At 42.0% G+C, this 25027-nt stretch overlaps 1 long non-coding RNA gene across 1 annotated transcript; it reads left to right on the top strand.

Moving 5' to 3' along the window:
* LOC139257278 (uncharacterized) lies at nucleotides 1–24033 on the top strand. The gene is made up of 4 exons (XR_011592237.1): nucleotides 1–78; nucleotides 15404–15446; nucleotides 15569–15622; nucleotides 23956–24033. It is a non-coding gene; the product is annotated as an uncharacterized lncRNA (long non-coding RNA).
* Nucleotides 24034–25027: the final 994 nt, after the last annotated feature.

Raw genomic sequence — 25027 nt, 5'->3', positions numbered from 1 at the left:
CTGATGAGCAAGCAATCAATCAATCAAATGTGAAATCAAAGATGGCAGAGACACGTCAAGACCACCATGAATGTTCTGGTAAATGGTCAATAAGTTATTTGAAACCTCAAGAGGAGCTTATACTCCTTGTTGCCTTAATCAGTTTTGTCAATTCTCATCCAGGCAGCTGATTGACTAACTAATGACCTTTTACTGACTGATCTCCCCAACAGTATAGACATGACTGCTGAGGAAGGTCAAGCATTTTGATGATCCAGTCTATGAAATCCAAAGTAAAGTGGCAAGTAAAGACTGGATGCATCCCCAAACCAGGCAAAATAAGAACTCTGCCATTATGAATGATCAGAAATCTACATTATAACTTCATACCCACATAAAGCAGAGTCAGTTCAGAGGAAGAACATAAGAAATAGGAGTAGGAGTAGGCCATAAGGCCCCTCGAACCATTTAATACGATCATGGCTGATCCGATCATGGACTCGGGTCCACTTCCCTGCCCGCTCTACATAACCCCTTATTCTCTTATCGGTTAAGAAACTGTCTATTTCTGTCTTAAATTTATTCAATGTCCCAGCTTCCACAGTTCCCTGAGGCAGCGAATTCCACAGATCCACAACCCTCAGAGAGGAAATTTCTCCTCATCTCTGTTTTAAATGGCCGGCCCCTTATTCTAAGATCATGCCCTCTAGTTCTAATCTCCCCTATCAGTGGAAACGTCCTCTCTGCATCCACCTTGTCAAGCCCCCTCATAATCTTATATGTTTCGATAAGATCACCTCTCATTCTTCTGAATTCCAATGAGTCGAGGCCTAACCTACTCAACCTTTCCTCATTAGTCAACCCCCTCATCCCTGGAATCTACCTTGTGAACCTTCTCTGAACTGCCTCAAAGCAAATATATCCTTTCGTAAATATGGAAACCAAAACTGCACGCAGTATTCCAGTTGTGGCCTCACCAATACCTTATATAGCTGTAGCAAGACTTCCCTGTTTTTATATTCCATCCCCTTTGCAATAAAGGCCAAGATTCCATTGGCCTTCCTGATCACTTGCTGTACCTGCATGCTATCCTTTTGTGTTTCATGCACATGTACCCCCAGGTCCCGCTGTACTGCAGCACTTTGCAATCTTTCTCCATTTAAATAATAACTTGCTTTTGGATTTTTTTCTGCCAAAGTGCATGACCTCACACTTCCCAACATTATACTCCATCTGCCAAATTTTTGCCCACTCACTTAGCCTGTCTATGTCCTTTTGCAGATTTTTTGTGTTCTCAGCACACATTGCTTTTCCTCCCATCTTTGTATCGTCGGCAAACTTGGCTACGTTACACTCAGTCCCTTCCTCCAAGTCGTTAATATAGATTGTAAATAATTGGGGTCCCAGCACTGGTTACTGATTGGCAACCCGAGAATTAACCATTTATCCCTACTCTCTATTTTCTGTTCATTAGCCAATCTTCTATCCATGCTAATATATTACCCCCAACCCCGTGAACTTTTATCTTGTGCAGTAACCTTTTATGTGGCACCTTGTCAAATGCCTTCTGGAAGTCCAAATTCACCACATCCACTGGTTCCCCTTTATCCACCCTGTTTGTTACATCCTCAAAGAATTCTAGCAAATTTGTCAAACATGACTTTATCTTCATAAATCCATGCTGACTCTGCCTGACCTGATTTTGCTTTTCCAAATGTCGTGCTACTGCTTCTTTAATAATGGACTCCAACATCTTCCCAACCACAGATGTTAGGCTAACTGGTCTATAGTTTCCTGCTTTTTGTCTGTCTTCTTTTTTAAAAAGGGGCATTACATTTGTAGTTTCCCAATCTGCTGAGATCTCCCCAGTATCCAGGGAATTTTGGTAAATTACAACCAATGCATCCACTATCCCTGCTGCTACTTCTCAAGACCCTAGAATGCAAGCCATCAGGTCCAGGGGATTTATCCGCTTTTAGTCCCATTATCTTACTGAATACCACCTCCTTAGTGATTGACTGTTGGAATATTATTAGTGTCCTCTACCGTAAAGACTAATACAAAATATTTGTTCATAGTTTCTGCCATCTCCATGTTCCCCATTATTAATTCCCCAGTCTTGTCCTCTAAGGGACCAACATTTACTCTAGCTACTCTTTTCCTTTTTATATACCTATAGAAATTCTTGCTATCTGTTTTTATATTTTGTGCTAGTTTACTTTCATAGTCTAATCTTTCTTAATCATTTTTTTAGTCATTCTTTTTTGGATTATAAACGCTTCCCAATCTTCTGTCCTCCCACTAATTTTGACCACATTGTATGCCCTTGTTTTTAATTGGATAACGTCCTTTAGTTATTTTGTCAGCCACGGATAGCTATCTTCTCTTACGCCCTTTCATCCTCACTGGAATATATGTTTCTCGAGAGTTGTGAAATAGCTCCTTAATGTCACCATTGTTCATCAACCGTCCTACACTTTAATCTATTTTCCCAGTCCACTTTAGCCAACTCAGCCCTCATACCTTCATAGTCTCCTTTATTTAAGCTTAGTACACTGGTTAAAGATCCAACTTTCTCATCCTTCATCTGAATTTGAAATTCAATCATGCTACGGTCACTCATTCCAAGGGGATCCTTTACTAGGAGATTGTTTATTAATCCTGTCTCATTACACAGGACCAGATCTAAGATAGCCTGCCTCCTAGTTGGTTCCATTACATACTGCTCAAGGAACCCATCCCTTATGCACTCTATGAATTCTTCCTCAAGGCTACCCTGACCAATTTGATTTATTCAATCAATATGGATGTTGGAGGCCGGTGTTGATTCAGATGCATGACAGTATAATCTCTTAGTCGATTCAAGATTTGAAATCTACCTTCACCCCCTCACTTAACCATGGCTGATGGTAGATTATTTTATTTTCTGTACCATCCACCATATCCCATTTATAGGAACATAGGAATTGCTAGATGAAAAAAGACCAAGGTCCATCTAGTTTGCCATCTACCATCCTGATAGTTGCATGATACAATGATAATTTATAATGGCTACCATTTCCTAATTACAATTCTGCTTTTTTAAATAGAAAAGTGTTATAGGAATGAAAGTAAAGTGCATGTGCACACAGGCAGCATATTCCTTAAATTTAATAGATTCAATTATCTAGGAGCTATCTAGTAGCATAAACAGAGCATGTCACTCAACCCCTCTTCCCTACATCGACAGATTCAATTGCTGAGTCCAGATTACGACGATGGGTTTCGGCATAAACATGGTACAAACTGCAGATTTAGGGTAATAAAGGTTAATAAAGGACGCAGAATGAGACAAACCGAGATAAAATTTAACTCGAACATGGTTATCGAGAAATTAGGATTAGTGTCTCTGTGCTATGCATTATTCCACAATAAATGCATGTTTCTCTTACCCCAAATAACTTGCTTTTCTCAGAGAACTGTGAAGCAAAATCTGTGCAATTTCCTCTGCAGCTACCATGTAATGACCCTTGATTTGAAGCAGGTGCAATGGCATTCTTGATGTTATCCTGTAGATTCTGATAAAACATCCAACATAAGTAAGGTAATCTGACAGGATACAGGAAATGGAGAGAAACAGCAAATAAAGGAAATTGAAAGATGATCAATTGGATTTTTTCTTAGTTACTATTTGACTAATTAGGTCAATAAATAAATGATTTACAAATCTACCGACTCCTGAATTGTCTGGCTTTTTTTTTACATCATTGTGCAAATAAGCCATATAGGTTGACAAAGCATACACACAGATGTTCAATTATTCTACAGAGCTTTCTAGTTCTATTCCTGTTAGACCTTGGGAATCCTATCTGTGGAATTTAATTGTGTATTTAATGTTAGATTGATATGAAGCATAGTATTACATAGTACAGAAAAAGGCTATTTGACCCAATAGGTCTATGCCGGTCACGAGCCTCCTCCCACCCTTCTTTACCTAAGAACATAAGAACATAAGAATTAGGAACAGGAGTAGGCCATCTAGCCCCTCGAGCCTTCTCCGCCATTCAACAAGATCATGGCTGATCTGGCCGTGGACTCAGCTCCACTTACCCGCCCGCTCCCCGTAACCCTTAATTCCCTTATTGGTTAATCTATCAACATATCCTTCTATTCCATTCACCCTTAAAAAGAAAGAAAGACTTGCATTTATATAGCATTTTTTATTACCACTGGACATCTCAAAGCGCTTTACAGCCAATGAGGTACTTTTGGAGTGCAGTCACTGTTATAATGTGGGAAATTATTGAATTATCTAGCTTTCCCTTAAATGCATCTATGCTAGTTGCCTCAACTACTCCCTGTGGGTGCAAGTTCCACATTCGAACCACTCTCTGGGTTAAGTCATTTCTTCTGAATTCCCCATTGAATTTATTAGTGACTATCTTATGTTTATGCCCCTAGTTCTGGTCTTCCCCACAAGTGGAAATCTCTCTACATCTACCCTATTAATCACTTCCATAATCTTAAAGACCTCTATCAGGTCATTCCTCTGTCTTCTCCTTTGTAGAGAAAAGAGCCCCTGCCTGTTCAATCTTTCCTGATAGGTATAACCTCTCAGTTCTGGTATCATCCTAATAAATCTTTATTGCTCCTTTTACCAGTGCATCTATATCCTTTTTATAACATGGAGACCTGAACTGTTCGCAGTACTCCAAGTGTGGTCTAATCAAGGTTCTATAAAAGTTTAACATAACTTCTATGCTTTTCTATTCTATTCCTCTAGAAATAAATCCCAGTGCTTTGTTTGCTTTTTTAAAATGGCCTTATTAACATGCGTTGCTACGTTTAGTGATTTGTGCATCTGTACCCCCAGGTCCCTCTACGCCTCTACCCCATTTCGACACTTATTTTCCAAGGAGAATTTGGCCTCCTCATTCTTCCTACCAAAATGTACCACCTCGCACTTATCTATATTGAAGTTCATTTGCCAATTACACTCTCATTATGCAAGTTTATTAATGTCTTCCTGTATTTTGTCGTAGTCCTCCTCTGTATCTCCCAATTAGGTGTTGTCTGTAAATTTAGAAATTGTACTTCTGATGCCTGAGTCCAGAACATTTATGTAAATGGTGAACAACAGTGATCCCAGCACCGATCCTTGTGGAACACTACCTCCCACCTTTTGCCAGTATGAATCAGAGAATCGTAGAATCATAGAAATTTACAGCACAGAAGGAGGCCATTTTAGCCCATCGTGTCCGCACCGGCCGACCAAGAGCTATCCAGCCTCATCCCACTTTCCAGCTCTTAGTCCGTAGCCCTGTAGGTTATGGCACTTTAAGTGCACATCCAAGTATTTTTTAAATGTGGTGAGGGTTTCTGCCTCAACCACCCTTTCAGGCAGTGAGTTCCAGACCCCCACTACCCTCTGGGTGAAGAAATTTCCCTTTATATCTCCTCTAAACCTCCCCCCAATCACTTTAAATCTCTGTCCCCTGGTTGTTGACCCCTTCTGCCAAGGGAAACAAGGCCTTCCTATCCACTCTATCCAGGCCCCTCATAATTTTATACACCTCAATCAGGTCTCCCCTCAGCCTCCTCTGTTCCAAAGAAAACAGACCCAGCATCTCCAATCTTTCCTCATAGCCAAAATTCTTCAGTCCAGGCAACATTCTTGTAAATGAATAACTACATTTAGCACCTGCTCTCTGCTTTCTGTTTTATAGCCAGTTTGCTATCCATTCTGCTACTTGTCCCCTGACTCTACATGGTTTGACCTTAGTCATGAGTTTAATATACAGTATCTTATCAAAGTCCTTTTGAAAATCCAAATATATTACTTATACTGCATTGCGCTTGTCTACCATTTCTGTTACTTCTTCAAAGAATCTAATAAGATTGATCAAGCATGACACTCCCTTTTGAAATCAATGCTGACTATTCTTTATTATATTTTCAGTTTCTAGATGTTTTTCTATTACATCTTTGAGTAAGAATTCCATCACCGATGTTAAGCTAATTGGTCTATAGTTCCCTGGACATGTTCTATTTCTCTTTTTTAAATAGAGGAATCACATTAACTGTCCACCAGCCCACTGACACAATTCACTTTTCGAATGATTTTATATATATGCAATAGTGCCCCTGCTATCTCTTGTCTAACTTATTTTAGGGTTCATGCTTCATTGTCCTTTGATGTCAGGGAGCAATTTGAGGATTTTCTTTTCATTAATATTTTTACCTCATTTTTTAAAATGTTCTTCATAACTTTAAATAGGTGAGGGCATGCTCATGGTTGTGCAGGAAGGAGGGGCTTGATAGGCCCCTCCTTCTTGCACATTTATTGTTCCATACTTTTCTTTGCAAAATGCTAATGAATGAAGTACTTTACTGTCATTTAAGAAAATGAATCTGTAGATCTGGAATAAAGTTCATCCCCAACCTCATATTGTTTTCATTTTCTGCATGTTCTCTCAGATTGGCATTGGGATATTTGTGTTTGGACTTTGGATTCAGAGAGCCTTAAAAGGCTCAAACGCTTCAAGTTTAAATCTGAAGTTTGAGTATAGAGGCAGGGTGTAGCGATGAAAATTGGCGCTGTGCAAGAGACCAGATTTGCATAGTCTCCCAAACACAACTAGAACCTCTGCACTCAACTATCATGAATTTGAATCCTATGTTCCAATAAACTGTTGGAGGTTCAATGTATTTTCTATATTCTACATTAGATGACCAGGAAATAATTAATTCCCATCACAAAACCACTTTGATTTCTAATCAGAAATCCCAAACCTGCAATGTTTTAAACTTTTCAGTTCATAGATAGTGATGCTGAAATAAACTGTAATATTACCATAATAAAACTGTTAGGAATAGGGTTATCTTTGTATAGAATCAAAGAACTTTACAATACCGACACAGGCCATTTGGTCCATCAAGTCTGTAGAACTATTTTTCTCCATGACCCACTTAGCGTAATTGTGCTGTGCTGTTTGGAAGTGGGACCCACATTGAAAAATAAATGACCACCCGTTGGCTGAAAAACAGTTCCACAGGCCTAATTTTTAGTTAACTATCTGAAGGTTGACCTGGCCGGGTGACAGGCAACTCTGCTTGGGACATATGTTTACAGCATCAAACACACAAGTGCTACTGTTAGGCACATGGATTAGATAACTTCTGTGCCCCACTTTGATTTCCTCTATTTACTGCTTTTAGCTCAATCGTTAATGCCATTGATTTGAATTTGTGTCTGCACTATTTTAACACAGTTGGGTTAACGACTGTGCTAAAATAGTGCAGACAGTAATTTAATGAGAATGGAAGGAAATTAAAAACCTTGGATTTATCCTATACACTAGACTGTCAAGAAGCACACTCATAATTATGAAACACTGATTTAATAGGATTGTTCCACACATTCTGATGAAGCATCATATCAGATTTTAACAATAAAAATAAACAGATCTATTTTTACAGCAGTGCCCACGAATGGAAAGAAGCCTTTGCTGGAAAACAAAAAAGTTTGACATGATCAGTTAATATTTCCTACTGAAGAACCAGTCCGATTTGAACCATTTTGATTCAGGTTTCAGATTTTGCATCAATCCCTACTCTTCGACTGGTGATTTAAGTCGTGCCTACTGAAATCCAAGCAAAACATGACATTACACCTTCAATAGTCTTGAATGACTGTCACTGATATTAGCCATTGAATACTTCAGCGCATTTGCATCATATTCCTTTTTCATAGCTCTATATTAACTGTGTTAAAAATCCATTTAAAATAAACAGGTACAGTGAGCAGAAAAATGTCACCATGAGGCTACAGATTATCCAGTTTTAAGGGTTTTGTGCTGGTCGATAAGACAACCCATTATGCTGGGAATGGATATCAACTACAATCATATGGCCAACATAATACATTCATATAGCCACGGTGATTCTGTGCCAGTCTGTTGACATCTGAGAGTTGGGAGAAGATGTTAGAAATAATAGGATGAGGAACTGCAAAAAGCAACAGAGAGGTAAACTGCAGCAAAAACAGAGAGGAGGATGCGAGAGTAATAATAAAATAATAACTTTTATTCATATAGCACCTTTAATGTAGTAAAACATCCCAAGGCGCTTCACAACAGTGTTACAGACAAACAGATGCATTTGACATCGAGCCACAGAAGAAATTAAGGCAGTTGATCAAAAGCTTGTTTAAAGAGGGAGGTTTTAACGAGAGTCTTAAAGGAGGAAAGAGAGGCAGAGAGGTGTAGAGGTTTAGGGAGGGAGTTCCAGAGCTTAGGGCCTAGGCAGCTGAAGGCACGTCCACAGATGGTTGAACAGTTATAATGAGGGATGTTCAAGAGGCCAGAATTTGAGGAGAGCAGACATCTTGTGGGATAATGAGACTGAAAAAGATTACAGAGATAGGGAGGGGCAAGTCCATGGAGAGATTTGTAAACAAAGATGAGAACCTTGAAATTGAGGCATTTTTTAACTGGGAGCCAATGTCGGTCAGAAAGCACAGGGATGATAGGTGATCTTGTCTTGGTGCGGGTTAGTACACGGATGACTTCAAGTTTACAAAGTGTGGAATGTGGAATGCTGGCCAGGAGTGAGTTGGAGTAGTCAAGTCTAGAGGTAACAAAGCCATGAATGAAGGTTTCAGCAGCAGAAGAGCTGAGGCAGGGGCGGAGGCGGGCAATGTTATGGAGGTGGAAAAAGGCAGTTTTAGTTATGTCGCAGATATGTGGCTGGAAACTTATTTCAGGATCAAATATGACACCTAGGTTTCGAACAGTCTTGTTCACCCTCAGATTGATGCTCGGGAGAGGGATGAAGTCAATGGTTAGGGAACGCAGTTTGTGGTGGGGACCAAAGATAATGGCTTCGGTCTTCCCAATATTTAACTGGAGAAAATTTCTGTTCATCCGTACTGAATGTTGGACAAGCAATCTGACAAATTAGATACCAAGCAGGGGTCGATAGAGGTGGTGGAGAGGTAGTACTGGGTGTCGTCTGCGTACATGTGGAAATTGACTCTGTGTTTTCGGATGATATCGCCAAGGAGCAGCATATAGATGAGAAATAAGGGGGGGGACAAAAGACAGATCCTTGGGGGACACCAGAGGTAACTATGCGGGAGTAGGAAAAGAAGCCATTGTTGGAGATTTTTTTGGTTACAATTAGATAGTTAAGAATGGAATTAGGCGAGTGCAGTTCCACTTAGTAGGGCAAGAAACAGGAAATAAACCACACACACATAAAAGAATGTTAATGTGGAATGAGCCTGAGTGAGGGAATGAAGCAAAGAAGCAGAAGATAAATGGAGAAAGAGAGAGAAAGAGTCCCTCGACTGATATCCTCTCAGTATAATTCTTCCTCATCATAATCCTTGCACCCACTCTCACTCTATCTTGCTGATAGGTATTTCTTTCTCTCAATAGCATCATTAAGAGCATCATGTTTCAGTAATTGCCTCAAGTGGATTCTGAGCAATCACCCCATTCTTTAGTTGGAAAACTGTAACAAGGATATTCTTGTATCAGCTGAGTAACCTTATATAGGAAACAATCAAAAAAACATAAATCCATGTAAATCTCGTAATATTATTTTTGTACCAGTTGCTACTTTTGCATCATTTAGATCATCTATATAAATAATATTGTGTTATAAAGAACTGACAAGAAAATGTATATAATAATAATTTAAAAAAAAATTGAGATGGAAAGAGAGCGACTGATAGCCTCATTAATAGCCTCTGTTATAGAAAAGATAAAAAGGTAAAAGATATAACCTGGATGCCAAACTGATGGCTGAAGTGAAGCCTGACCCAGGTCCAAATTGAGACAGCTTCGTTTGCTGTGGTCTGGTGTAACTGAAGTTCAACTGCTACTGTCAGAACTCATTACGCAATAGATCCTTAAGAGGCATCAGAGAGAGATGATTGTTTCATGCTTTTTGCACTGAACTGGGTTCAAGCTTGGGCCTTGGAGGCTAACGGATTGTGATGTTTGAAAATGCTTCTGATCTCATTACTTTTGCTGGAATTCAAAGTTTAACTTGAAAATAATGGCCATGAAATTGGGCCCGTTTGCACCGGCCATGGATGAAAAAAAATGGCGGGCACCTAGCTGTTGCTCACTTCTGGCATGGAACGCGGCGACTGCCATTTTGGGCAGCGCTGCCGTTGCCTATGCTCGCTGCAGATCTGAAAATGAGTCAGATCATGATATCAATCAGCATGCAACGCTGAATTGATGCACAATCTGGTATTTGGAATGTTACTACTCCTTTTAACGCCCTCTGCAGAACACACACAGCAGAACATGCGTGCAACTGTATGAAGGATCCCCTACCAGCGCTTCTTAAAGGGACACACGCAACTTTCAGGTAAGTTTAGATTTTTGATTTTAGACTGGTTTCTATGGGCTAGAATTTCCCAAAAGACCGCTAAGACTCCCAAGTTTATCACCGGCGAAAATTCCCCAGCCCCCAAAAAATCCACCGAGTGAAAAAAATGGGAGTTGCACCCCGATTCTCACCGAAAAAGTGGAACTTAGGGTAGATTGGGCGGTTCCTAAAGAAAATGGGCGATAAATGTTTTTAAAATCACAGAAAATTTACCCCAAGACTGCGGGTTGGTCCTAGGAACAGAAAAATACTAAAAATATTTTTTCAAAAAGCAGAATAAAGAAAATCATTAACAAATTATCCAGATCCTTTTAAACTAAATCACCATAACAGGATTTTAAAATAATCAGTTGTCTTTTTCTTGCAGAGCTATTCACCTACCACCCAGCTCCGCTGATTCTCGTGGGCATTTTTTTTCATACTACAGGTCACCATGGTGATCTGAGGACAGTGCACGCCAGCAGTCCGCTCCCCAACGGTACCTCGAAACCGCCGGCGTAACTCAGGTGGGGAATTTCTCGCTCATCTGGTTATTGCCCACAATGGCCTAGGTCACCCAGAAACCGGGCGGTAAGCCAGTGGAAATTCTAGCCCTTTATATTTTATTGGAGTTGTGGAGAAGTGTGAAGAGAGTGCTACTGGACGTTTGCAAGGCTTTGGCTCGTAAAGGAAGGTCTCTGAGACTTGCTCCCAGTCCTGGGGGTTCTAGTTTCAGTCCGCCATGGAGATGGAGCAGAGGCAGCAAAGGGGACAAGCTGCTCGCAGAGGGAGAAGGAGGAAGAGGAAGAGGAAGAGGAAGAGGAAGAAGCAGAAGAGGAGGAAGCTGAAAGAAGGAGATAACCCAGACAGTCCCTTTCTGGCCGAGATATCTGGGATAGAATTATCCTCGATACCAGTGAACACAAGCCCAATTCCCCTTTCAACATTTGTCCCACACTTTACATTCCCTCTGTTACTGACCATCACAGCGTCCTCTTGGCCACATTACTGAAATACAAGACACCACAAAGCAAAATTTTCAACCCAACTTTATCCATATCATCCAATATAACATCAAAAAATCAACTAATTACCCCTTTGTGCATTCCCTCAGCAAATGTCTTGCATGTGCCTTTGCCTAACCTAGTGATGTCATGCAGTGCTACCCCAGTGGCTGCAGCATGCTGGTGGAAGACTTCTGACTTTCAGTGGGCGAGACTGCAGATGGCCTTGCAGGATGACTTCGAGGAGCTGGCAGCTGGGCATGTGAAATCGAGTGATGGTGTTTCTCCTTCTTCTTCTTTACCCTCCTTTCCTTCTTCTTGTTGACCCACTGTCCGGGCAGGCTGGAGTTCTTGGGTGTCTGAAATGAGGAAGACAAAAGGGTAGGGTTGTGGTGAGGGGAGGGGGGTAAAGCAAGAGGTGTATGCTTACACCATGTGCCAGTTGCAAATCAGAAGAGATTGTAGGATGAGGAGGAAGTGGGATTTGAGAAGGTGGATAATGGCATCTTGTATTCTTCAGCCCCGCCGCTAGACAAGGGCTCTGCCAAGAATAGCCAGCACTGTCTCCTCCAAGGGGGTGAGGTGAATCTAGGAATGTGAGGTGTGCCTCATGTTTTTTTAGAGATTGTTGGTAGGTGAGTGATGGGGGGATCGTGCATTGGGCAGTGTGTGAGGCAGTCAGTAGGAGACAGCTTTTGAAAATGCATTCACTGACCTAAACCACTTGTCTGGAGTCATGAATCTTCTTTGGGCATTGGAACCTGGTCCTGGGGGCAACACTGCTGGCAGTGACCGCCTCGGCGATCTGGTCCCACATCCTTCTTTCTGGAAGGCCTCCTCGCCCACTGCGGGTAGAGAACATCGCTTCCAGTGTTCATTCCCTGCACAAAGCTCGAGTGCTGCATCTGAGACCCTGGGTGCCATTCCCCTGGCTTTTTGAGCCATTTGGGGTAGTGCTGAAGCACTTTTATCATTTTTCATCAGCAGAAGGCAGCTCACCTTTAAGAGATGCAGACTACCTTTAAGAGACGCAAACTAGTTTTAAGTAAAGCTTGCCTCGCTCGAAACTCGGGAATTCCACCCCCCCCCCCCCCCCCACCCCCGTCAGCAATGCGTTGATGTGCTGCCTGTGCTCCTTGAACAGGTGTGGGCATATCGCACATTACGGTGCCCGCGCATTTTTCAGCAGTATGGAATTTCACCCCTGCTATCTTCTTGAGCAAGCCTCAAGTGTTTCACTTCAGAAATGTTTTCTAAAAGCAGTATGTATACCATATTCTCCAAAGTTCCATTTGATAATGCTCCGAATTACAGTTTATGGCTAGATTCTACAATGTTTCCATTTCAAAATTGTCTTTGATTACACCTTACCAACAAGATCTGGTATGAATATAAAATACAGCCAAACAATCCTTTTCCTGCTATGAATTTAAGTTCATGGCATTTGTAAAATGTAAAGTCTGCCTGTCCTGTTCCACTATGGAAAATCTCACAATAGCACTCCTGTCTCAAGAACACTTTCCTGCCTAACAACTCCTTCTGATACCCTGTCCTACTCAACTCCTTTTGGTGATGCTGATCCTAGTCAGCTGCAGCGAATACCATTGAGGCTACTTGCACTAAACTACTGCCCTCAGCGTTTAGCAATGATTGATGCTGAGTCATAACGACCGAGTCACAGGCAATTTGTTTTTGTGATACCTTTGGACTATAGTTACCTTTACAACAATAAGGTAAAAGCTATTTTTGTGAGCACATTCTACAACACAAACTGGCTGTAGTTACACATTTAAAGTTAGCATTTCAATAAACTAATTGAACATTTGGAATAACATTGTAATGTGTAGCGTAGTAATGGGACCAATATTACGGTTTACATCTGGTTTGAGATATATAAAGTATCTTAGAAATCCTTACAATACTTTGGCTTGACTTATTGGGATCAATATTACCTGTACAAGAGCATAATACAACATTATTGAAGGCTGCTGGTACTCCATAAAAACTCAGACTCTACATATTGTATGCATCTGTCAGCTTGAATAGTTTCCTCAGGGGAGGGGGGATCTTTTTAAAGAGTCAACAGGTTACAAATACATCATACACACAGCCCTCATTATGAGGCTCTCAGTTATAGCACTATCTATTTTATAAGACTACTGGAGCTTGGTGGCTGACTTTTTGGTGTTACATTTTATAGAGTTATGGAACATTTTCTGTAATACATCTCATTATAAGACACAAAAATGTATATCATTTGAGGACCACATTATAATGAAAGTGCAGTGCACTTAGGATAAAGGTTTAACCATTGGCTTTTGAAAAGTTATTCCTTCTCAAGTGGATTAAATATTTATAAACCCCTTGTAATAGCAGCTGGAAGTACTTGCCTTCGTTTTGATAGTAGATCTCTCCTTTGGATAGAGATCAGTGGTATTCCCCTTTCCTCATCTCTTTGGGATTGAGATTGCTCCAAGAGGACATGCTTGACTATTGAAGATTGGAACTAAGTCTGTTTTCTGTGTCAATTTATTAATCTGATATCTGAGCCAACAAATTCCACAGTATTCCCGGATAATGTTGATGATTACTCAGCCAGCCTGACTCATCAATGGCACTTGCAGGAGTCACTGGGCACTGGAATTCTTGGCTCCAAATAACCTTACAAGGCAAAGATTAAATGGATATGACTCTTAACTCAATGCACAGTGGCAAGCTTATCACGGTCTGTTCTAAGCTTTGCAGTTGTAGCTGGTTAAATGCCAATGCACACACTTGGCTCTTGCTATTCTGCATCTAAGCTCTGGCAAATTGGGCTGTGTTCTTAAAGGGCGAGAGTGTGTATTCTGTGTTGAGCAAACAGAAATTCTACTTGTGTGAATTCTCAGCAACTTGGTTTGACGTTTCCTAAGCATGGTGATGGGTCACCATACCTGTTAGATGCTCAGCTGACTAAAAAATGATCGTATTCCTCAGGCATACAGACGCAAGTCACCAGTAGATCAATGAGATGGATAGATTTTTAGACTCTGGGGTTATCAAGGGATATGGGGATCGGGTGGTAAAGTGGATTTGAGGTCGAAGATCGGCCATAATCTTACTGAATGGCGGAACAGGCTTGAAGGGCCGTATGCCCTACTCCTGCTCCTAATTCTTATGGTCTTATGTGAATGAGGTACATACTAATAAGTAGACTGGTCAAGATTATAGAAATGTCTCTCCCTTCCACTGGATTGCTAATCATTAGGCACATGGATGGAGAAAAAACAATTTCCAACCCATGCCACAAGTTTACCTCCAATTCCAGGCGCTTTTATTTTTGCTAATAATCTCTTATGTTGAACTTTATCATATGCTTTCTGGAAGTGCATCTCGATAACATCCGTAGACACTCCCCTGCCCACCATATAAGTGACCTTATCAAAAAATTAAACTAGATTAGTCAGACATCATCACCTGCCCATCACAAATCTATGCTGACTCTCTTTGATGAGCTTTTAAGTGATCGGTCACTCTGTCCCTGATGATAGATTCCAGTAATTTCCCCACGACTGATGTTTATTTGACAGATCTATAGTTTCCTGGCTTCTCCCTCAATATTTTCTTCAATAATGAAGTGATATTTACAATTTTAGAATCCAAAAGCACAATTCCCAAAATCTGGAAATTTGGAAAATTATGACTAATGCACCTACATATCAGATCCTGAAGATTTGTCTGTCTTAAGTCCTATTATTTTGTCCATTACCATTTTCTTACTTATATTAAATATAATTAGTTCCTTCCCTTGACTTATTTACAGGTTTCCTTGTACTGCTGGTATCTTGTCCTCTTCCTTTATTGTGAAAATGGATACAAAGTATTAATTTAACAAATCTGTCATTTCATTATTACCCATTATACCTGCATCTGTCTTTAATAGGCCCACATTCCTCTTTACCTCTCTCTTTCTTGTAATATATTTATTTAAAAAATTAGCTTTCATCAAACATGTGTCAGGTATTTTATGAAGGGTACACAACTAAAAATGTCATAACATGTCTTTTCATTTTCAGAGATAACAGTGCAACAAATAGGGTTATTCCACAAGAGTTCCAGGTTAGATTTTTTTAAATCTTAAACTACCTTAAATCATCCATTATTGTATTGCAATAGTGTGAAATAACGAACCTGAATTCTGTAACAACTTAATGCTACTATGCACTTGTCACTTTTTTCAGACCATATCGCCCACAGACCTGGACATCGGGCACAGGAACACTTTAACCTTATCGGTAGGTGTGAGGTCCCAATATATGAATTAATCTTTGAAATTTTTGATCGACTCACATAGACGGGTCACACCTCAGTCCTGCCTAAAATGTGACGCTGGTTTGCAGTAATTCTGCAAGTTGTCTTTCTCTTTATTTTTTATTTGCAATTTACATTTTTTTCAACTTTTGATTTTATTACGAGTTTGCATAATATTGTAGCCCATATCATAGTGCAGACAAATACAGTGACCACTCAGAGTGATAGAGAGAGCATTATGTGCATATTTTCTGAATGATCAGTTATGTATTTCATGGCAACCATTTGTTGTGAAAGGTCACTGCTACAGAGATTATGGCCGACAAATTCGATTGCACCCGAGAACAGGTGCATGTGCTATTGCAACCCTTGTTTCGCCACACCTTACATCTGGTGGAGACGTTATAGAAACATAGAAACATAGAAACATAGAAAATAGGTGCAGGAGTAGGCCATTCGGCCCTTCGAGCTTGCACCACCATTCAATAAGATCATGGCTGATCATTCACCTCTGTACCCCTTTCCTGCTTTCTCTCCATAACCCTTGATCCCTTTAGCCGTAAGGGCAACATATAACTCCCTCTTGAATATATCCAATGAACTAGCATCAACAACTCTCTGCGGCAGGGAATTCCACAGGTTAACAACTCTCTGAGTGAAGAAGTTTCTCCTCATCTCAGTCCTAAATGGCTTACCCCTCATCCTTAGACTGTGTCCCCTGGCATAAGTGTGCAGGATCGAAAAAGCAAGAAAGACTTGAATTTATATGGCACCTTTTCTGATCTCTGGATGTCCCAAATTGCATTACAGCCAATGAAGTACTTTTTGAAGTGTAGTCATTGCTGTAATGTAGGAAATGTGGCAGCTAATTTGTGCATAGCAAGGTCCCACAAACAGCAATGTGATAATGATCAGATAATCTGTTTTAGTGATTTTGGCTGAATATCGGCCAGGACATTGTAGAAAATTCCCCTGCTCTTCTTCAAAATAGTGCCATTGGAACTTTAATGTCCACCTGAAAGGGCAGACGGGGCCTCGATTTAACCTCTTATCTGAAAGACAGTGCAGCATTTATATAGTGCCTTTCGTGACCTCAGAATGTCCCAAAGTGCTTTATAACCAATTAAGTACTTTTTTGAAGTGTAGTCACTGTTGTAATGTAGGATACTGGTGGTTGATGCTGTTCCTGTTCTTCCTCCTTTTTCTGCTGCTGGTCCTCCTCCAATTCTTGTTGCCCAGTTGATGGTAAGGGTAGGGTCCTTTCTGATTATTAACTTCATGATTTATTGTGTGAGTTTATCAGGCATTGGGGCAGATCAATTTCAGAATAGGGTCCTACAGCCAGTGTAGCATGCAGTGCCCGCCATAATGAATCCTTAGAAAGAAACAAGAAAGTCTTGCATTTATATAGCGCCTGTCATGACTACCGGACATCCCAAGGCACTTTACAGCCAATAAAATACTTTATGAAGTGTAGTTACTATTGTAATGTAGGAAACACGGCAGCTAATTTGCGCACAGCTAGCTCCTGCAAACAGCAATGTGTTAATGACCAGATAATCATTTTTTTAGTGATGTTGATTGAGGGATAAATATTAGCCTGGATACTGGGATAACCTGAGGCGACCATTTAAGCCCCAAAAAACATGTGCGGCGGAAACAAATTTTAGGCCTAGAGCTATGAATCAGAAAATATGCTGCCAGCACATTTAGATAGAATACATATATCACCAGCATTGTGCGCAATACCTTTTCACCAGCTTAATTCTTGTAGCCTAAATTTGCACTTTAGTAATGGATTGCCAAGTGTAAACAAGGCTATTGCACAGTACGATGCCCTACTGAGATGTCAGCCTGCATCCAAGTTGATTCAACTTTAGCCTCCTTAATCTGGTGATTCTTAAGCTTGCTATTTGGATCATCTGTCTGGACATCAGTGACATGATTTTCCTTTCAATAGATCATAATAAATGGGAATAGTACTAACAGAGAACCCAATACAGGCCAAAGGCAAAATGTTTCTCTCTGGCCACAAATACAATATTTAAGAAGCTTATTCAGCTGACATGCATCACATACACAGCAGTCATATAACTCATTTCCTGCTGGTAATGCTGCACCCTGCCTATTTGAATGTGGAAAATAACATGTTGCTTCAGGATTTAAAGCACCTTTGCATTTGCAAATAAGATCCTAACGACCAGTTTCAGGACCTCTTCCTGAAATTGGGTTACCTGAATGCAGCAGGTGTCGGGCTTGCTCCGCTCAGGATTATTTGTACATGTGGCCTAACTCATGCTCCTTAAAGGGACTGCTGGAGGACACCATCAAAAGGTACGTTTTTAATAAAAATACTCACCTAAATGGAGAGCTGGAAGGAGCAGTGGTGCTCCATCAGCTTCAAAGCAGCCCTGAAGACAGTTGCCAGCCCTCACTCTGCCCCCTTCCAATCACCCCCTCACTCCTATAAGAACATAAGAACATAAGAATTAGGAACAGGAGTTGGCCATCTAGCCCCTCGAGCCTGCTCCGCCATTCAACAAGATCATGGCTGATCTGGCCGTGGACTCAGCTCCACTTACCCGCCCGTTCCCTGTAACCCTTAATTCCCTTATTGGTTAAAAATCTATCTATCTGTGATTTGAATACATTCAATGAGCTAGCCTCAACTGCTTCCTTGGGCAGAAAATTCCACAGATTCACAACCCTCTGGGAGAAGAAATTCCTTCTCAACTCGGTTTTAAATTGGCTCCCCCGTATTTTGAGGCTGTGCCCCCTAGTTCTAGTCTCCCCGACCAGTGGAAATAACCTCTCTGCCTCTATCTTGTCTATCCCTTTCATTATTTTAAATGTTTCTATAAGATCACCCCTCATCCTTCTGAACTCCAACAAGTAAAGACCCAATCTACTCAATCTATCATCATAAGGTAACCCTCTCATCTCCGGAATCAGCCTAGTGAATCGTCTCTGTACCCCCTCCAAAGCTAGTATATCCTTCCTTAAGAAAGGTGACCAAAACTGCACGCAGTACTCCAGGTGCGGCCTCACCAATACCCTATACAGTTGCAGCAGGACCTCCCTGCTTTTGTACTCCATCCCTCTCGCAATGAAGGCCAACATTCCATTCGCCTTCCTGATTACCTGCTGCACCTGCAAACTAACTTTTTTGGATTCATGCACAAGGACCCCAGGTTCCTCTGCACCGCAGCATGTTGTAAATTCTCCCCATTCAAATAATATTCCCTTTTACTGTTTTTTTCAAGGTGGATGACCTCACCACTCCTGATCACCCCTCCCCACCTGATGGTCCTTGTGTGCTCGACCACCCCCTCCCTCCCAATCACCCCCTCCCTCCTGATAGCCCCTTTGCTCCTGTTGACCCGCTCTCCATTTTCTATTCCTGACTGTCTGTTATATGCCATTATAAATCTTAGCTTAGAAGTGATTTGTTTTAAGCTAGCTACAAATTCTGGAACCTTCTATCATTTGGTTAATAAATGATGTAAGAAAATTTAGCAACACATATTATCCAGAAATAAATTTCCAGGATGTGTTAACTTATACAGCCAGATTTTGCTAACAGATTTTTGAAGATGAATTTAATGATTAGATGGAAAATTTTGTCAAGGAACATAACTGAGATAGCCATTAATAAGTGTCCTCAGTATCCTACCCAACCTATACTATTTAAAGTGCTTCCTGTTAAAATGCCCCTAAATGTCATTATACAAATTGGATTACAAAATTACCAAATTCATCTGAAAGGGCAAGAAACCCAGAATCAACATCTTAAAACTCCAGCTCCCTAAAGACGAAAAAGAATGCTTCCCCTCAAACCACTGTTATTATTGGAGGACAGCAGCCTTCACTTGTTATGGCCATGACCCAAAATTTAGCGCTGCTGACAAAAGGGCTGCATGGCATTCAAAAGATCAACAAGCACATAACAGGACCAAGCCTGATACACTGCCTCCTATGCCTCCCCATAGTGTTATCCTGAACAGCAACATGGGCAAGCTTCTAGATTTCCTCCAAACAGCAGTCCACCGATGCACCCACACTGATATGGCTGTCGGAGGACCTCCCCAGGCTCCATCGCTTTGGTTTGAAGACACGAAGGAAAGTAGCCCAGTCAAGAAATTCATGTATTTCCGTGCCAGAGAGCTTGTTTGGCAGCAATTAAGACTCTTCATGCCGTTAGAAAGAGTACATAAACTGAAATGGACGAGCCCTAACTTCCTGTGGAGAGATTATTTCAGATCTACCGTGCAAGTACAGGAACTTCACGGCATTCAATGCCTTTGAATGGTGAGTCAGATGATGAGATGCTGCTTTTGTGCAGGTTATGGAGTCGCGGTGCATCTGGGACAGCAACTTCCTGACTTTTGCATTTAACCACACATCTACCCTCGCCTGAAGTTGCTATGCGATTTTGCACATAAATAATGGAGAGTGCCATTAGCCTCCCCATTATTTGACAAAGTATTCTGGCCCACTGTCATTGTGTTCTCATTTGCAGTTTCTAATCCTTTCTTTTAAAAATAAGCACCACGCAACACAACTTCTGGTTCTTCCAGTTTACTGTTCACCATCTTAAATTATTTTTAATTCTTGAATCCTAATGGTTGGGGACATTTTGTGCACAGTGCCAGGTGATCAGCGATAGGTATGTGCTGGTAGTTTTGGAGGAGGTATTCTCGGAAGGAGAACAAATATGCCCAGTTTGGGGATATGGGTCTTGTGTCCTAGTATACTGGGGGATTTGGCTATGTATCAGGTTCCTGATAGTCTGGTGAGGTGGAGGAGGGGTGGAAATGTGACAATGTCTGGGAGGATAATATGTCGACTTCCTGAAGTCTGGGAGAAAGGATGGGCCCAGTTTCTGATGGTTTGGGAGAGAAGCTGTGCTTATTTTCTGATAGACTGGAAGAGGATATTCATCCCTAGTATGTTGGGGGATGGGGCAATGTGACCAGTCCATGACAGTATAATAAGGGGGTACACATGTTCCTTTTCCGCATGTGCCAAATTGCTGCTCGCCTGGGAAATGGGGTATATCTTCCTGGTATTTTAGGGAAAGGGGCATATATACAATCCCATGTCATCGGTTAGAGTTATTTTAGCAGCATCTCCCAAATCCGCAACCTCTACCACCTAGAAGGACAAGGGCAGCAGGCACACCATCACCTCCAAGTTCCTCTCCAAGTTACACACCGTCCTGACTTGGAAATACATCGCCGTTCCTTCATCGTCGCTGGGACAAACTCCTGGAACTCCCTCCCTAACAGCACTGTCTTCACCATACCGACTGCAGCGGTTCAAGAAGGCAGCTCACCACCACCTTCTCAAGGGCAGTTAGGGATTGGCAATAAGTGCTGGCCTTGCCAGCGAAACCCAGATCCTAGGAACTAATAAAAAAAGTTATTTGTCCAATTCCTGATGCCTTAAGGGGAGTGTATTTGCTTATTTACTGATGACCTGGGTGACATGTTAAAATCCTCATAGTAAGGGAGCCTCTGATAGTTTGGGGAACTGTGTCCATTTCTGATAGTCTGGAGTGTTGGCTGTTTTCTTTGAATCCACCGAATTCTGGGTTTCCAGAGATGAAGAAGAAGCCAAAATACCGACCCCAAGAAATAAGCCAAACGCAGATTCCTAGTCCTGACAATGCAACTTCTGTGAAACAGGAGGCCTACTTAATGGGAGCAAGATGAAAGCTCTGCCAATTATGCTTCTAGGTAGGAAATGTTCCACTTAACAACTTGGCTGAGAACTGGCAAAACTCAGTCCACGGTAGTTATCAGGCTTCATCGTCAACTAGCGTTGGGACTTGAACTTGGTGACACAGCCATGCTAAACAAGCTTATACCACATGGGACAAGAGTCCCAATAAATTTTTTTAAAGTACATCTACAATGCAAAGATCACATTATCCGTGATGTCACAGTGACCTTGCCTTCTTCAAGTAAACTAACTCCTCTATCTCAACTGCTGAAGGAATCCTTCAGTAAAAGTTTATAATGTACTTTTTTGCTTCAAGTCGCAATGCTTTTATTAAAAAATAGATTGTACAACTAGTTCACTGGCGGCTTGTAAAATACTGGTTTTAGCCCACTCATGAAGAAAGGCTTTTTTAAAAACTCGTTTTAATGTCATCTTTTATCATTTTTTGACAATCCTGGCACATGGAAGTTAGGATCTTATTGCATGAGCCGGCAGTGGCTATCTGTTGTTTTCCTAACATTTATGTATTGAGTTGCTTCATATAAAAATTGTGATTCTCTCTGCATGGAAATGCACAGCATGTCTTATTCATAGTTGAAGAAGAATGAAATAAGATATTATGATCGCCTGGTGTAAAGATTCATTGTCTTCTCAAAAGCTGTGGTGAGCGCGTGATTTGATAAGCTTCATGCTACAGCCAAATTGCCCCCTCATCCCACGGCTTGAGAACAAAATGCTTCTTAACAAAGTTAATAGTTTATCTTTCTCTGTCTGCCGGTGAGCTGACATGATTCTATTCTAGACTTTACTTAGAGGGTCATTTCTCCCAGTTGTTCTTACCAGACTGCTGGTATGAACATTGCTGACTGGGAGAGATAAAACGAACATCAATCAACAGTCGTTTCTAAACTGTAAAGAAACACTTATCTTCCATGGCCTGTAAAAACCATAAAGTGTGTCGCTCATATCAGATCTTACGCAATGTTACACTGTACACTGGTTTGCTTGAAATAGGTACAGATCTTTACAAATAAAGCAGCCTCTGCCAGGGTGCAGTTTTAACTGCTCTTCCAATAGCAATTTAAGCCTTTCTCCTCTGTAATACAGTAAACCATCATAACCTGTCTCTTCCCATTTGTTTTAACCTACAACCACCACATACTGATTTGGCTGTGTGTGGCTTCCTCTATTGCTATTTATTACTTTCCTCAACTTCTGAAATTCTGTTTGCAATTTAGGGCCACAAATTAGAAGCGTAAGTCATCTGTTTCCTATCATTCCTCTGTCAGCCTGGAATCACATTTGGAACTGCACACCACCAGATCTGCCTCACAACCAGCCCCCTAACCTCTCCGAACCTCACTGATTGGCTGCACAGTACTAGAGTTGTAGAAAACAGGAGCCACTAAAGCAGGCTGGTTGCCCACTGTTCATTAATACGTTACTTCTCAGAGGTTTCATTGAACTCCCTGCCAGTTTTGTAATGAACCCTTAAGCTGTTGGAGGTTGGTAAAACATGGAATTTTGTTAAAGGCCTAAAACCAGGTTCAAGCTCTCCTACATGTTGTATAATGTTCAACCCTGTTCTTCAAATTAATATATACATCGAAGATCAAAAGAAATAAGAATTCCAAATTGCTGTTTTAAAAATGTGTAATGATCTGTTATCAGTCTAAGCAAGAGTCTAAACAATTCAAAGATGAATATTAGATAATTTTGCTTCCTTTACAATCATTTTCTGCATTGTGCTGTTTTATTACCTATGACATTAAAGTAAGTGAAGTGAAGTAAGTTCCTTTTTGTGTTAGACACTCGGTAACACTGGGGGCAACTTTTAATTTCAGCTAGGGCAGATAATTGATGATATTTGATCAGCTGCCCTTGTATATCGCACCTCATTTTCCTTTCTATTGAAGTAAACGGAAAGGAAGATCAGATGGGGTGTATAACAACAACAACAGCTTGCATTTATATAGCACCTTTAATGCAGTAAAATGTCCCAAGGTGCTTCACAGGAGCGTTATCAAGCAAAATTTGACAGCGAGCCACATAAGGAGATATTAGGACAGGTTACCAAAAGCTTGGTCAAAGAGCTAGGTTTTACGGAGCGTCTTAAAGAAGGAGAGAGAGGTAAAGAGGCAATGAAGTTTAGGAATGGAATTCCAGAGATGATGGGATGGCCGCTAATGGTGGAACGATGAAAATCGTGGATGTGTAAGAGGCCAGAATTAGAGGAGCGCAGAGATCTCGGAGAGTTGTAGGGCTGGAGGAGGTTACAGAGATAGGGAGGGGCGAAGCCATGGGTGATCCTATAATGGCCGACCGATCCGAAAACGGCAGTGTTCCGCCTCCACTGAAGTTGAAAGTTTCCCACAGTGTCATGCAATGGCATAAAAACATAAATGCATAGCAACAACATCAAGTAATAACTACATTATGTATATATACAGTGACAGTGAGCCTTATAATAACTTGGAGATGGGAAAAAAGCGGGGTAGGGGAGGGAGGATTTTCGGACAGGAAACCTGGAATTTATGGGGTTCAGCAAGTCTGGTCGAATTTAACGACAGGACCTTTTAAAATTTTTCAACAGGTTTCTCACCCGACCATCAGCCAGATTGATCGGCTGGCTGACTATTGAGCTGGCAAGTAGCAGGGATGCGGATGTCCGGTAAGTCCGACATCACGGGGGGGTGGGGTTTGAGGAGTCGGACATTACGGAGTGGGGGGGCTGGGGTGTGAGGAGTTGGACATTGAGGAGTGGGGGTGGGGGTGGGGTGTAGGGAGTTGGACATTGCGGAGTGGGGGGGGGTTTGAGGAGTCGGACATTGCAGAGTGGGGGGGTGAGGTGTGGGGAGACGGATATTGCGGAGTAGGGGGGTGGGATGTGAGGAATCCGACATTGCGGAGTGGGGGGGTTGGGGTATGAGGAGTCGGACATTGCAGAGTGGGGGATGTGGGGTGTGAGGAGTCGGATATTACGGAGTGGGGGGGTGGGGTTTGAGGAGTTGGATATTGCAGAGTGGGGGGTGGGATATGAGGAGTCGGACATTACGGAGTGGGGGTGTGGGATGTGAGGAGTCGGATATTGCGGAGTGGGGGGGTGGGGTGTGGGGAGTCGGACATTGCGGAGTGGGGGGGTGGGGTGTGGGGAGTCGGACTATTGCGGAGTGGTGGGGTGGGGTGTGGGGAGTCGGACATTGCGGAGTGGGGGGGTGGGGTGTGGGGAGTCGGACATTGCGGAGTGGGGGGGTGGGGTGTGGGGAGTCGGACATTGCGGAGTGGGGGGGGGTGAGGTGTGGGGAGCCGGATATTGCGGAGTGGGGGGGTGGGATGTGAGGAGTCGGACATTGCGGAGTGGGGGGGTGGGGTTTGTGGAGTCGGATATTGCGGAGTGGGGGGGTGGGATATGAGGAGTCAACATTACGGAGTGGGGGTGTGAGGTGTGAGGAGTCAGACATTACGGAGTGGGGGGGGTGGGGTGTGGGGAGTCGGACATTGCGGAGTGGGGGGGGTGGGATGTGGGGATTCGGATATTGCGGAGTGGGGGGCTGGGGTGTAGGGAGTCGGATATTGCCGAGTTGGGGGGTGGGGAGCCGGATATTGCGGAGTGGGGGGGTGGGGTGTGAGGAGTCGGACATTGCGGAGTGGGGGGGTGGGATGTG

This window comes from Pristiophorus japonicus, chromosome 3, assembly GCF_044704955.1.
Source record: "Pristiophorus japonicus isolate sPriJap1 chromosome 3, sPriJap1.hap1, whole genome shotgun sequence".
Taxonomy (NCBI): Eukaryota; Metazoa; Chordata; class Chondrichthyes; family Pristiophoridae; genus Pristiophorus; species Pristiophorus japonicus.
Note: the sequence above shows the minus strand (reverse complement) of the source record. Positions and strands in the feature narration are given on the sequence as shown.